The following is a 16,061-nucleotide window of genomic DNA, read 5'->3' as shown; positions in this document are numbered from 1 at the left end:
CAAACAATAACAACAACAACAACAATAGTATGCATGTATAAACTAAGAGTGTGTATTCAGGCTTTAAAATGGAACCAGAAGCCCAAAGTGCAGTTGTTAGTGATGTGGTTTAGAAGCTGTTGACATGGTCTATTCTTAATATTGCTCCTGTTTAGTATTTTTAGTGTTTTGAGTAGAAGAGAGGCCGACAGTAGAAGAGAGGTTTCCAGGATTTGCGCAAGGAGAGTAAATAGGTGAATGAAGAGAAGTTATTGTTGTATACTATCTAGTTGGAACCAACTCAAAGCTGACCATCCAGCAGCCATCCAGTAGTTTTCAGAGGCTGTAAATCTCACAAGAGGAGATTACCCATCCTCCTCTCTCAGAGCATCCAGTGGATTTGAACAGTGTGCCTTTGGTATTGCAGCACAACTTCTTACCACTAGGCCATCAGATCTCCTTGCATGATGAAGAAAGCTTCAGAAAGTTCACTAGCAAGAACTCCAGCTTTAGCATTGGAACCACATCTTTAGCTAGATCTGTCATTGACAGACACATTCTTACTAGAAAAGTCTCTTGGGGATGAGGCTATGCATATTCTTGAATGCTGATCCTGGATTCTGGTCCCCTCTCTGCTATCAACTCCACTCAAGACTTTAGACAAGTCTCCTTGAGTGTTGATCTCCATATAATCCATGACATATGACATATATGAGATTTGAGAGCTCTGTGGCTTAGTGGGAGGGAGTTGTGCTGCCAACCCAAAGGCATAGGGTTCAAATTCATTAGCTACTCCACAGGACAAAGATAGGCAGTCCCCTCCCCTGTGATTTTCTGCCTCTGAAAACCCACTGGAGAGTCAGCTATGAGCCAGTTCTAACTTTGCGGTGACAGCAGTGTGTGTGTATTATACATGAGGTTCTCTGTACACGAGGAAACGAATTAGATCAAGGTGGCAAACACAAATGGCTACAGATAGAACAAGTGATAAGATGGACTGAGGTACAACAGTGAAGATAATGGAGGTAACAACTTTACTCTTCTTGTTGAGTGGCTTATACATTTAGTGCTGGGAAGAAAGAAATGGAAACTGTATTAGTCTCAGTAATGTATTTCCTGCCTTAGGGACTAGCAGCTGCTTGGCTCTAAGTAAATGTGACTTTGTAGGACTGTAAACTTAAAGTTGTAAAATTTGCATAATGTATGTTTGTATGTGTGTGAGAGAGAGGTAATCTGGTTTGTTTTTTTTTTTTTATATCTTTGGTTGAGCACTCTATTTTTTTTTTAATGTGTGTAAGATATCCTGATATCAAATATTGGTGATTAAGTCAACTCTTTGTGCTACCAACACAAAGGTTCGCAGTTTAAATCCACCCACTGCTTCATGGGAGAAAGGTGGGGCAATCTCTTCCTGTGTAATTAACTGCCTCTGAAAACTCACTGAAAGGTTTTGTATGGGTCAGTTCCGACTTGAAGGTGCACAACAACAACAAGGTCAAGCTATATATTTGTCTGTGATTCACCCATCCCTGAGCTGGACTAAGTAATTTCAGGAATTTCTGTTAGCTCTGAGATTCTGGTCTCTGCTTTCCTCCTATGAGCATGAGGCCTGAGCTCTCCCCTCTGTAGTTCACTGCTCGACTTGAGTTCGTATGTATGTTTTGATTGAGTTTAATCAGCTTAAGGTTTCTGTCTTTGCCAGAAGGCCTTTTGAAATAACACAGACTTCCACAGTTTTATAACTTTCTAATCAAGGACAAGTTGCTGTGATCAGCCACTGAGGAGTGCACACTCCCAAATGGATTAGAAAGGTCGAGTGAGGCAGTGGAATTGTTTTGGTTGTTTTTTTTTTTTCTAAAAGCTTAATCTAATTCTTTCATGCCACTGATACAACCAGGACAGTGAGATTTCTCATAACATAATTGAGAAAGACGTACTGCTTGCTTCTCCTGTCAGGGAATTCTTGAATGCCTGGAGCTTTCCAGGAGAATGAGGATAATAACTTTTCACATTAATGTGGAGCCTCAGGTAGAAGAACCCCATTGAGTCGAGGTCTCAGGGGAAGAGAAAGCAGGTCAGTACTCTTGGCATAGTTGAGGAGGAAGAGACCTGTGAGTACCCCTTGGGTAAGGCTGTTTAGTAGGGTCTAAGCCCTTCAGAGAATAGATGGGACAGTCTGAGATCTGAGAAAGGTTTGCCAGTACTTGGTCTGACTTTGGATTTTAATGCTTGCAAATGCTTCTTACCTGCATTGATGACTCGGAGGTGTTCCTCTACGTGAAGTAATTGAACACATTATTCATGTTCACTAGTGCTCAGCCAATGAAGCAGACAGAGACTGAAATGGAAAGCTAGTGGAGACTTACAGATGATCAGAGTATGGATTCCAGCCTGTGGTCTGTCAAAAACAACAAACAAAATGACTGTGCTGTGCTCTTGAGCCATGGTAGCGCCTTGTGTACTGAGGTGTTGGAACTGACTCATCGCCAACCCTCCAGCAAGTTTTTAGAGGCAATTTAGTGGAGACTGCCCATCTTTCCCCATGGTGGTGGATTTGAACCACATGACTTGGTGATGGCAGCACAGCTCTTTACCACACAGGGCCGTTTGCCAGAGACAAGCATGGGATTATGATGTGATTATTTATTTATTTTGCTTTTACAACAATCTTTGTGATCATAGGGGTATCTGTAGATGAGAAGCACTGAGTGTCCACTAGTTATGTATCTGAGAAATAAAAGCAGAAGGTCATTTAATAAAAATAATCCTTGGTGGTAAGTGTTAGAAATCACTGGCCTGAACCAGTCTTTTCATTGTAGTGCAGGAAAAAACCTGCCCACAAACCCGCTGCTGTCCATTTGATTCTAAAGTTAGGACAGAAGAAGTGGGATGTGCTTATGTTAGTGTGGAATAGAAGAAAAAACTTGGCCGAAGGTCACGAGCCATCTTCTGTAGGGCCAGAAATGACCCAGGTCTTTGTGTTCCCTGTTAATGCCCATTCACCATGGGCAGTGTCCTCCTGTGTGATTTATGCCTCAGAGACCTAGTGGAGATTAGCTTTGAGGTGGTTCCAATTCAATGGCAATTAATTTGTTTAAGCTGATTAGACCTAATCTTAAAAGTCAATCTGTCTTCTCGCAGCTGCTTCTCTCTGTACCCAGGCAAGGATTTAGGATGGGACTTTAGTAAGCCCAGTCTTCAGTAGACCTGTACACAGTGATTATGGATCAGGACATGGGAAGAGAACATTCTGAATGGTTAGTTACTTGGACTCAGGTTCCTGGGTAGCTCCTGGGAACTCCTGTTGCTTGTCCCTTCTCCAGAATTCCAGGCATTTGCCCTTGTCACACTCAACCTTTTCTTTTTGCTTTAGGGCTCTACTGGATAAAAAACTAGCTGCCTCTGTGAACATCCTGCCCAAGGCCTCATCCCTGTGAGTTTTCCCATGGCCAGTGGGATAGTGGGTGGGAGTGCTGATGTGACGTTCTGGCTCTTGGAAAAGACATTGAAATAACATGGAATTGCCAAAGAGTAACTCAGAGGCAAGTAATCAGCAATTTCCTGGTGGTGATCAGTTATACGAGATCTGTCAGTGAGTTTATGCATCTAACAAAAGTAAAATTTACTGACAAAGCAGAAGAAAAGCTGTACAATAATACTGTTTTGTTTGTTTTGTACCATTGTATCAGAACTGACTCATAGCTGACCTGCCAGTGTGTTTTCAGAGGCTGAATATTGTGCGTGAGAGGAGACTGTCCACCTTTCTTCTGCAGGAGTGGTGAGGGAAAAGAATACAGAAATACTCTAGGAATAGTTCATTTACTTGCACCTTCTTTGGTAAGCCTCTTAGCTTGCAAAGAAGTCAGACCGGGCATTCCGTCCTTGAGTAAATTACCTGAGGATGTTGTTATAGTTGCTGTTTGCCATCGAGTCAACCATGACTTAGAGTGATATCAAATACATTTTCCATTGTATTTGGATTATCTGGAAAACTTTTGAGAGTTTAATGTGTACATTTGGCTGTTTCTGTGTGTTTTCCATTTTTCATATCATTCTTACCATCACTTTAATTCAGCCCAGTCTGCACAATTTCCCAGGGTCCCAGTGCTATTAGTACAGGATACGTCAGCTGTCTCTTTGATCTCTTGATCTATCTCTCTGTTTCACATCTCTTCCCCTTCCCATGAAAAAGAAATCCCTGTTCTAAATGTCAACACAGAAAACGAAAATTTAAAAATGGACTTTTTTCCCTCCTCCTCCTCACATCATCTGTTCCAGGAGCTCTCAAATTTGGCTATGCTTTAGATTCCTGAGGGAGCTCTCGCTTGTGGTGCCCCAAAGACGGGGGTTCTTTGGGAGAAAGATGAGCAATTTCCTCTCATGTGATTTATAGCCTCCAGGACCCCATTGGAGGGTCAGCTATAAGTTGGTGCTGACTTGATTGCAGTAAGTTTTTTAGAGTTTAGGTTCCTGAGCTGTACTCTGGATCTACTCAGTTTGTCTCCCTAAGAACTCCAGGTCTTTGAAGTATCAAAAAGTTATAGAGATGGTTCACATATAGCCAGCCTGAGAGTTAATACTTGAGGCCTAGAATACAGCCTCCACTTGGTACCCCTTCCACGTGGCCATCCTTCTTCTCAGCTGATTCTTTTCTCCACAGCTCTGTGAGAAAGCCAGGGCTAGTCTCTCTCATCTTAGACCTGCTCCACAGTGTAGTATAATGACAAGTCTACAGACTTGTTAGTGTAGATTTTCTTAAATTCAGTTTCTTTCCCATGATGTCTTCTCATATTTTTATAAGCAGTCACTGACTTTGTTTTTAAGTTTTGAACATATTACCATATATACCTAACAATGCTCATTTTTGCCTTCTGTGTTTTTCATTTATCTATCTTTAAGCCTTGAACTTTGATAGTGATAAAAACAGTACAGGTTCAAAATTTGAGAGGCCAGACTGGTAGGATGAGGCCTAGAACCCGTGAATGCAGGATGAGTGTTTTTAATAGCTAGGGGTGTACAACTTGGATATAAAAATTGCTTTGAAGGAAGCTCTGGTGACCTAGTGGCAAGAAGCTGCACTGTAATCCCACAGGTATATGGTTCGACTCCACCCAGATGCTCTGCTGGAGAAGGAGGGGCAATCTCCTCCTGTACCAGTCAAATCTGACTTCACACACACACACACACACACACACTAAAATTAAATTTTTTTTTTAAAGTTTCTTTGAGTTCTTACATCTAGTCAGTCAGAGAAAACAAGTAGGTGGCAGGTATTGTCTTACCATAAGAAAAAAACTTGTGAAAATCCTGAAGTTAGATGAACTACTTCTTCACAATATAGATGGTGAACTTCAGGAAAGTCCTTGGTGCATGCATTAAAATGATCAGACTCAGTGACCGATTTGGTCAGCTCTAGACTTCTGTGTGTGCTTGGAGAGATTTTGAATTTTCCTTCTCACTGAGTTACCTAGATTGGGTCAAGTTTGACATTTCACTAAGCTCCTCTGTTAGCATCATAACTTGGTTTTGCTTTCTTCTCCAGTTACTTCTGGAAGGGAGAAATAGAAGAAGCAACTGAGATCCTACTGGTGAGTGAGAATGGGAGGCTTGACTAGGGAATGAGAGAGAGCAAGGTCTTTTTCTCTGGTTCTAATTACAAATTACCAAAAGTAAACTGAGTTTTCTGCTGCATTGAAGAAGCCCTATGTTTATTTGTGAGCTAATGACAGGGCCTGGTGACTTGGGAATAATTTTGCCTCTGAAATGGCCTGAATGAGTAGCTTGTAGACCGAGGAGATATAGATATATATGGAGCTCTGGCGGCTTAGTGGTAAGGAGTTGTGCTGCTAAACCAAAGGTATTCGGTTTAAAACTACTGACTACTCCAGGGGAGGAAGATGGGCATTTTCCTCTCCTGCGATTTACAGCCTCTGAGAACCTGCTGGAGGGTCAACTAAGAGTTATTATTGATAGTGCATAACAATAATTGTGTGTGTATGTGTATGTGTATTTAAAGCGCATATATATATGTGTTATTTTACATTTAACATGAAGTGTTTGTTATATATGACGTTAAAATTCTGTATGGAGCTCTGCTGTCCTAGTGGATAGGGAGGTGCTCTGCTCACCCAAAGGCTGGCAGTTTAAATTCACTAGCTGCTCCACAGGAGAAAGATAGGTAATCTCCCATGCAATTTACAACCTTTGAGAACCTGCTGAGGGTCAGCTCAGTTCCAACTCAGTGGCAAACGAATAAGTGAGTGATATCTATGTATATAAAAATACTTTTTTTCCCTCTTTGACAGTTAATAAAGACGAAAACTTCCAAAGTCTACATGCTTTCCAGCTACATCAGGTAAGGCCAGCATCTCTTCTTGCTCATTCACCACAGCAACAGTCAGAGAAGCTCTGGGACAAAGTGAATTAATCTTGAAGGCAGGAGACCTGGAACCTAGCCACTGTTCCCCCTGTGACCATGGGCAAGTCCCTGCCCTCTCTGGTCTGAAGAGTCTTCATCTGTGAAATGAAGGGCTAGAATTTGAGAGATTAAACTCAGCTTAAGCAGCAGTTCTCAAAAGATTTGCCACAGGAACCTTTTTTTGTTCATAAAAAATTATTGAGGACCCCAGTCAGCTTTTTTTTAATGTGTGTTATACCTATCAAAGTATGTACTGTATTAGAAGGTTAAATAGAAAATATTTTTAAAATGCTCTTTAGTTAATTTTAAAATAATAAACCATTACATATTAACCTAATACATTTTTATGCAAAGTAACTACTTCCCCCCAAAAATTATATGAATGCTATTCACTTACATATTTACGGATTTATTTTAAAAGTCTGGCTTCATATAGCATAGCTGAATTCACATTTGTAGCTGTGTTTAGTCTGATGTAACACGTTGCTTTGTTTGACATCAGGGGCTTAAGCTGGTTTATTCTAGTTGAACCCCTCGCAGGGAATTTTTATACCCACCACAGATACATAGAATGAAAATTTACAGTTTAACAAAGTGATTTTAAACTCCTTACTGTACTAAGGTCAGCAATTTGAATTTACCAGGTACCCTGTGGGAGAAGGTTGGGCAGTTTTTTTTCCTTAAAGATTTACTGCATTGGTAGCAATGATTCGGTAAATCACTACATAACATGGGAGGGACTGGAGAGCATTATGCTGAGTGAAGTAACTCAGTCCCATAAGGACAAATACAGTATAAGATCATTATTGTAGAATGAGTATGAGGATCCAAGGTTGGAGGGTGGGAGCATAGAGGTGAGGATGGCCGGGGTGGTGGTGGTGGGAATGGTTAATCTTAGGGTCCCACAGTTTGATAGGTGGAGGGAGTGATGGATGAAGTAAATGGGAAAGATCTGGTGTGAAAAACAATGTATATGAACTTTGCAAGTAACCAGTATAAAATAAAAATTTCATTTTGGATGATATAAATTAAAAAGGTTTATTGCCCTGGAAACTCCGTGAAGAGTCGCAGTGAGTGCTGATTTAATTTGTCTGGGTTAGGCATCAAGTATGGTATCTTTAAAAAAAAACCATACTCAGCCAGGAAGTTCTGGTGGCTTAGTAGTAGAGTTGAGTTACCAATCCATAGGCACATGGTTTGAATCCACCAGTGCTCTGTGGGAGAAAAATGGGCAGTTTCCTTTCATGTGATTCATAGCCTCTGAAAACTAGGGTCAGCTAGGAGTCAGTTCTGACTCTTCAGTACATAACAGCAACAATATTCAGTCAGGGAACAAAACCACCTATGTGATAAAATCCTTTTGTTTTACACCTTAGGGAACCAGGATAATATGAATACATGACTATTACTTGGTCTTAATTCTTGCCTTAAAGACAAGGCCTTTATGAGTTACTGCCTCATCAGAGGTGATAGAATAAAGTATTGTTAAGAAATACACTTTTAAGAAATTGCAGCTTAACTTGTAAGGAGCAACTTCAGAGTTAATTCCAGAACTTGACACTAAAATTGGTAGCCCTATTTGCTAATTGTCCATGTAAATTGCTTAGACTTCCCATGCTTCAGTTCCCCTATTTATGAAGTGGGAGTGATAGTTCCCTGAATTGTTCAAGGTTTGGAATTAATATATATGAAGCACCCTATCAGTGTTAGCTCTGAAGACTCAAGTTAAAGAGATCTTTTACTCAGAATTCTACATATGCCTGTTCTTAAAAACCAATACAGTAGTGTAGGTCTCCATGAAGTAACAATATTCACTATTCTCAGGTACTAGATAAAATTACTTAACTCCAAATATTTGTGCACTTGTAACTGTTGTGATTTATTACACATGATACCACATGAGAACCTCACAGTGTCTCACTGAATAGAAAAGAAGTGGGTGATAACTTCAAAGCCACCTGCTGCTTCAAAGTAGAAACTGAGCTTACAATGTGGAGCACGATTCAGGTGAAAGAAACTGGAGAGAAAAGGAAGAGATTCCCGTGGGCTTGTGTGGTCAGAGAAGACTCTTTGGAAAAGGCAAATTTGGTTGAGTTGGGTCTTGAGGAATAATTTTGACTGGCTGACAAGAACAGAACGAACTTTTTAGCTGAGGATGAGAATAACGAGACACTGTGAGTGTGTTGGAGGAAAGGTTAGTGATCAGAGTGATGACTGGGAGATCATAATAAAATAGCAGCTGTCATTTCATGAACACATATCATGCCAGTCTGTGTTCTTAATTAATGTTTAATATACCTTGTTCTTTTAGAATTTAGCAATCCTAAATAGGATTGATGCTATGACAAAGTCATCTGTAGATAGATTGTACGACTTGCTCACGGCTACACAACTAGCAGGGGGCAGGCTTAGATTCCGAATTCTTATCTGTGATTTTCCTGAAACCATTTAACCCAACTTGACCGTTTTAACAGATGGGGAAAGACAGGTGGTAGGCTGTGAGCTGAGCAGGTAGACTGTACCAGTGTGCAGAAGTCCTCACGTGAGGTTGGCCAATTTGGTTTCATGTGTGGACTGATTTGAATTATAGTTACTCATGGTCTTTTTTTCCCATAGGTTGGTGCATCCTTTTGAAATCCCAGAGGTCTTCAGTCTTCCCATGGACCAAGGAGATGCACACTTTTTTAAGTGGCTTGAGGATGGCATGGAAGAAGATTGAGGAAGGAGGCACTGTGCATCTTGCTGGCTTCCACTGGCCTCCATCAGCTGCATTTGGAAGAAGAGACCTTTTCTGCCTCCTCTGGACTTCCTGTTCCTGGCAGATCAGTAACATATGGAGACTTCAGGCCTTAGGCCTTGGAAGCTGAAGGAGCCTGGACTGGTCATTCCAAGCAAGAACCCACTGGACTTCTGAGTGCTTCATCTTAAAGGCAGCTGGAGGGTAGAGTTGTGTGAGAATGGTTGGCCATCTGTAGGGGCCAGGAGACGGCAACAGTAAGGATGAGCTTTGTCATCCTCAGTCACGAGACTGCCTCAAGTGCCTAGGATATATGGTCTTTGGCTTCTTATTAGGAAAGACGCAGATGACTTTGTTCACCCTGAAGTATATGGATGAGTGCCTTCTTTAGGGGAAATGGCAAGTTCTTTATCCAAAAGGATAAATTGCTGATGGTGGCATTTCGGGAATGAGCAGGACTGTTTCTCCTTGCTAAAGGTCGCATTTGTTGCTGTTGAGTCTTGAAGTGAGACTGGCCTAGTGTGTGCAGGCCTAGGGGAATGCTGGGGGTTAGCCACAGCCTGAGAGGTTGGGAGGACATCCTTGCTAGCACAAACGTGATAGACCCCAGACTGGGGGCGATGCTCAGCTCTCTGGAGACATAGGGTTTGAGCCTACTACTCTCAGGGCTTTTCTTGAGTATCCTTAAGTGGGGAAGAATCCTGGGGATCCTGCAGACCAGGGTTTCCCTGTTTCTTGGCTGTCTCTTTTCCTTTGTTTTGTCTGGACTTCGGAATATTAATGGGTCATGGTGTCGTATCCATTCTGCTGTGTGCTCTCTGGTCTGGCACGTTTAATCCATTTACATTCAGTGTCATTACCAATACATCTGAATTTCCTGCTGCCATTTTGCTTTTTTTTTATTTTGATGGTGCTGATGGTTTTGTTCTGTTACTATATACTGAATTCATTTTGATTACAGATTTTACTTACCATGTTTTTCTTTGTTGCTGTTTCAGATTTCTTACTGAATCATGATTTTCTTCTTTTGGTGAGAAAGTTTATTAATTTTTCTCTAGTAGTGTTACTGTTGTTGTCGTTTTTATGTGCCATCAGGTTGCCTGTGGTTCATAGCGACCCTGTATACAACAGTTCTGAACCCTGTTCTATCCTGAGCCAACCTTAAGTGTCTCTGACACACCTACCCTAATTACCCCAGTCACTGACTTAATCCATCTCATCTGTAATGTTACCCTGTGGTTTATTATTTTCTTCCCAAGTTCAAAGCACTCCATTCTATCTTGATAACAATCTGACTTTTTCTCCATTGGGAATTTGTGTAAGTGCACTATTTATCTCAGACCATGGTTTTTCAGACTTGTTCCACAGAGGCCACGGGTGGATAAGAAGTACTTTGAAGGCTTCCTGGATTGGGGTAAGGATATGAGGCATCCCACCCACACTTCAACCAATGCATCTGTGCTTTATTTTTATGTACTGAGTTCCCTTGTAAGATTTGGTTTCATTTCGGGGGGGGGGGGGGCGCGATTTTTGCTAATAGTTTGTATGCCTGTGGCCTAAGCCAGATTCCACTTTACAGATCACTAAAGGAAAGTGTAAAGTCTGGAAAGGAGGTGGCATATTAAGTTACAAATGGTACAACTAAGGCTGCTCGTCCCTGTCAGATGCTGCCCGGCCCCTGCTCCAGGGGCCTCAGGTGGAAGGGGTTGGGAAGGCAGCAGTCAGTAGAGTCTTCTAGAATGGGAATATGACAGACAACCTAGGCTCCCTCCATTAGTCTGTCACACGCTGATGCCACTCTGAGGAGACTGAGCAGTTTGGGTTAGTGGGAGAGGGTGTCCCGAGTCTTTCCCAGAGGAGGAGGATGGTGGAGGTGGAGGGGTGATACCAGGCTCAGTTCTGACACCTGCTGTGTTACTTTGAACCTTAGTTTCTTCAGGTATCAAGTAAGGATCTCTTAAGAACCTTTCTGTGATGACCTTGTAGGAGCCGAGGACCAGAGGATCTTTAGCTTGCCAGTGGGGATTTTGGGAGCTGCGCCAGAAGAAGTAGAGAATGATCATGGTGATGATGTTCTTGATTTTTACAACAGATATATTTCTATTAATATATGAAGACTTAGACTATGTAAATCCTACTTAAAATGCACTGGAAGCCCATATGAACTATTTATATTGCTTTCAGACTCAAGTATAGTTTCTTGGTCTGTCTGTCAAGGCTCTTCACAACCTGATATCAATTCACTCTTTACATCCAAATCTCCTTCCCCCTTTCTTCTTGGATGGCTCCAATATGTTGTGTAATTTCTGTCTTCATGCTGTCCTCTCTGTCTGGAATGCCCTTTTGCACATCTGGTTGGTGAAATTTAGCTGCTCTTTTGCAAAACCTAGCTTCCCTGGTTGGAAGGAGTCCCTGCATGCCTTGGTCTTTACTATTTTTACACATTCTATTGTACTGTTCACTGTCAGCCTCATGTTTCTAGATTTTGAGTTGTATGTGGTCTGGGAGATGTCTGATCACAGTTTCCTTTTAGGTCTCTTAAAGTGGAACTAATTCCAAAGGATATTATTTTATTTGCTCTTAATATATCTACTACTGTGGACTGCCTGAGATAATTTTCTGTGCTTGTTATGAACTTTGATCAGAACACCATCTCTTGCAGGTCTTTGTCCTTGTCACAGTTGGTTCCTATTGAAAATGAGAGGGGAGGGGGCCATTTACTAAACGCCGCCTCTAGGTTCTTTACATTATTTTATGTTTGTAACTTAAATGTTACCCTCATTCTACAGATGAAATATGAGACCAGAAAGCGTAAGTCATTTACATTAGGGGGCAAAGTGAAGATATGAATTCCAGTTTGGAATTAAACATGATGCTCTCTTTGATTTGAAGAGGTTGGCTCTGTCCGTTTGCATGTAACAACAGGTAGACACTCTGAAAGCCTGCTCTGGCCCCTCTAAAGGATGAGATTCTAGGAGATAGTACTTAAAGCTTCTATGTGGTCATTTGATTTAGCAGTTAAAAATATATTTGCATCATCTGCTGCTCAATACATACTTGGAGGCTGATGGCATTTTCTCTAGTCTCCAGATGAAGGAACAGATTTAGAGGGGTGATTGAGTTTTTTTAGGCCTGCATCATTTCAGTTTGTATGGTTTGTTTACTCTACTGCCTTGCCTGTCCAGTTGACGGAATGGGGGAATGTATTGCAATTATCTTGTGAATACTGAATCTCAATACTATTGAGGTATTTAGGGATTGAGAGACTCTTCATCTAATAAGAAACAAGAGCAGGAGACACTTGATATTTTAAATGGAAGTTTAAGGAAACCAGGATGAACGGCACACGTAGGAGAGAAATGGCCACCACCTAATCTAAGCTGTTGGTCTTTCTTGTAATTGTTTGCCACATATTGTGTGTAAGACTGTGGCCCTGTCTGCTGCTAACAATGAGGCATTCTTGAAAAGAAAGCAAATTTTATACATAATTTGTACAGATCCTATGAGTGATGGTCTAATGGGCATTGAGAGCAAAATAAAATTTTAAATCAGTGATTTGGACATGATTCTGTGTAGTTCTGTTATTTAAATGTTGCTGTTAGGTGCTGCTGAGTCAAGTACAACTGAGTGACCCTGAACAGATCTGAACCCTGTCCTGTCCTGTGTCAGCCTCAACATCCCTGACATTCTTGAGCTCATTGCTGCAGTCACTGTGTCAGTCCTTCTACTGAATTTCACTGACACTCCACCTTTGTAAATACTACAAACCATGATATTTATTCTTCTTGTTGATTGCCGTCAAGTTGAGCACAACTCATAAGACCCTGTGAACAAAAGGCCTGAAGCTTTTCTATAACTATTGTCATTTAGATAATTTTTATATATGATGAAGAGAGTATGAAGCATTGTAGACATTAAGAATAATTTATGGCTAAGGAATCTCTAATAATTCTAATTTCTTGCTTCTAAATTCCAAAGAAAAAGATTTGTTGTGAGTTGGAAATGCCGATCCTAGACCATGAGGTCTTGAAAATGTGTGCCATTCACTTTTCATTCCTTTACATTGAATTCAACCCAGATAATATCCCCAGATGCCCGCTATGAGTTTGCTCAAGGTTGAAGCAGGAGCAGCAAAGGAACAAGCTGGGAGCACAGTTAATGAGCACTTCTGAGAGCAGACATTAACAGAATGGATCCCTTCACTCACGTCTCTGATAAGGGAGCTCTGATGGCTCAGAGGTAAGGAATTGCGCTGCAACACAAAGGCATACAATCCAAATCCATCAGCTGCTCGGAGGAAGGAAGCGAGACAATCTCCCTTGTGATTCACTGCCTCTGAAAGCCGGCTGGGGGTGGGCCGGGGTTGGTACAACTCTATGGTACACAACTTAGGCCTACACTTAACTATTGAAATAAAGCTGACTCCAGGGCTTTCTGTTCCTTATTGCTGACCCTTTCTTTCCTTTTCCTACATCTTCTATTTTCCTATCTCTAAACTGCCCCAAATTTAGGTTTTACTTTACAGTTATAATTTTTCACATGTATATGTAAAACCCAACAATGTGGGAACCCAATATGATACGGTTCATCAGTGGCATTAGAAAGAAAACTAAAGCAAAGGAGGCTGATGAAAGCAATGCAGGTTATAAACAGAGCCAGACCCAAGGTTCCTTTTCGATTTCTATAACCCCAGGCCAGTGTATACTGAGTGAACAGCCCTGCTGGCCTAGTGGGATATGTGCTGGGCTGCAAAGGACTCCACTTCATGGAAGCGGAAGAAAGATGGGCAGTGTCTTCCTGTAAAGTCTCAAAGCCTCACACACTTGGAGGAATCCACTCAATGGAGATGGGCTTGTGTGCATACATGTAGTTTTATAGGGTCAGTTTCTAAGTTTGTTTCCCATCTTTTATGTCTGCTGCCCTCAGCCCGTGTCTTTTGCCTCCATGGTTGTCAAGTACAGTAGACAGGAAGGTTCCACATGCTCTGTGGTGGTCAGGGGCAAGGGAATATGGAGCCACCATTCCCCTCCAACATCCAGAAACCAGAGCCAGTGTTTCCTGTTATCCAGCAACTGATAATGCATTAAAGGCGAAGGCAGGCAACAATTTTTCAAAGAGCTTTTAAATTGTACATTGGACACATTCATTATAACTTTAATATAACAATTGTTATTAAAAGCAGCAACTCAAACCATAAATCTTTTAAGAAGGTGCACAGGATAATTATAAGATCAGTTGGCATAATGCAGCTCTTATCTCGTATGAATGAAATGCTGAGGTGGGGAGTCAGGGTGGCCTGGCTGACTCCCCAAGTGGGAAGGACACCCCCTTCTTCAAGCCAAAAGTCTGTAGCCCAAGGAGGGAAGGTGCAGATGCATTGAAACAGACCTTGCTCATCCTGTGCTTTTTCAGAAGCCTGGAAAGCAGGCCTGGGAAGTTGCTATGCTTTCTGAAGGCAGATAGAAAGCCACAGATTGGATCCCAGGTCCCATGCCCCCGCAGGGCTAGGGGCTGGCTGGTCTTTCAGCCCCTTGTCCACTTGTCCCCATTCAGGGACCTTGGTGGCAGTAGCTGTGGGGCTGACGAGGGGGAGCTGGTTGCCCAACCCCAGCTCATCCCTGTCTGGGCCATGCCAGGGAAGCAGAGGGAGGTGCTAGACTGCACAGGAGACAAGGTCCCATCTGAAAGGCACTGAAGGAGCTGAGGTTTGAGGCAGGGGGACACTGAGCTATCTCAGGGATCCCCCAAGGTAGGGAGGGGATCAGGCCTAGTAACGGAAAATCCAGCTCAAGCCTGCTGCTATCAGCACTCCTCCCATTGCTCCATCTACCTTCGCCTTCCAGCTGGCAGCTTGCAAGCCCCAGCCAAGCTGGAAGCCACAGCAGCAGTTGGCAAAGCTGGTCCCTATCTGGTGTTCCCCACCCCCACCATTCAAGGCACTTTCCATTCTCCTATCAAGTGAGTCAGTTTCTAACATATCTGGAAGCAGCAAAAACTCGAGGTCCCCTCCTCCCTTCCCATTTTTGGTTTTCCTCCATCTGGGACCAAGTTTGTGTGTCAGCCCTAAGATTTTCAATATTCCTACTGACAAAGGGTTCCCAACCTATCCCACCCAAAAGTGATTGTCAGTTTTAGGATAAGGCAGGGGATATGGAAGAGGTTATGCAAACCCTGTATTTCTCTCTGAGGCCAGAGCTGATTGGGAGGCTGAAAGAAGGGGCCAGGAACTGGTCTTTCTTCACATTTAGTTGTAGCACATAGCTATTGGAAGAGGGCTAAGGACAGGAGCCAGGCTGGCACTGGAGGGCAGGTTGTGTGTGTGTACATGCAGATGTGTGTCTGGATGATGAAAGCTCATGTGGATGTAGCTTCCGTGTGAGTGAATGAGTGTGTGTGGTAGGTCGGGGGGTGGGGGGGGCGTGACAGGAAACAGTCTGGGGTTGTAGATGACATGGCTCCTTTCCTTCCTCTTTCCCTTCCCTGCCAAGTGGCTCAGGTTTTCAGTCCAGCAACAAGGGCAGACCTAGCTCCAGGGCAACTAAGAAGGGTGGGTCACGGGGAGGAAAACTGACCTCAGAAATGGATACCTGTAGCCTTCAGTTGAGCCTTAATCAGTGGCCCCCAGGGCTGGTGCCTTCTGGGACAAAGACCTTTTCACTCCTCACATCCCTAGTGTCCCAAGGTCTTTGCCACACCCGCTCTCTCAGGAACATTCTCCCATCCCCACCACCTCTTCCCAGGGATGGGGGAAATGGGAGAGAAAAGCTGAAAGGCATCTTCTCACCCACATTCACCTAGTCTCATTAAGTGCTGTCCCATGTGAAGGGCACCCAAAGGAAGAAGAGATGTGCATGAGTAGGGTGTGTAAGCACATACTACATACCCCCGGGGGTAAGAGGTGAAGATTGTGGAGGACTGGGGATAAAA

This window comes from Elephantulus edwardii, unplaced genomic scaffold, assembly GCF_000299155.1.
Source record: "Elephantulus edwardii isolate Elephantulus edwardi_28Jun2011 unplaced genomic scaffold, EleEdw1.0 scaffold00092, whole genome shotgun sequence".
In the NCBI taxonomy this organism is placed as follows: Eukaryota; Metazoa; Chordata; class Mammalia; order Macroscelidea; family Macroscelididae; genus Elephantulus; species Elephantulus edwardii.
The sequence above is the reverse complement of the archived record's forward strand: the minus strand, read 5'-3'. Positions refer to the sequence as shown.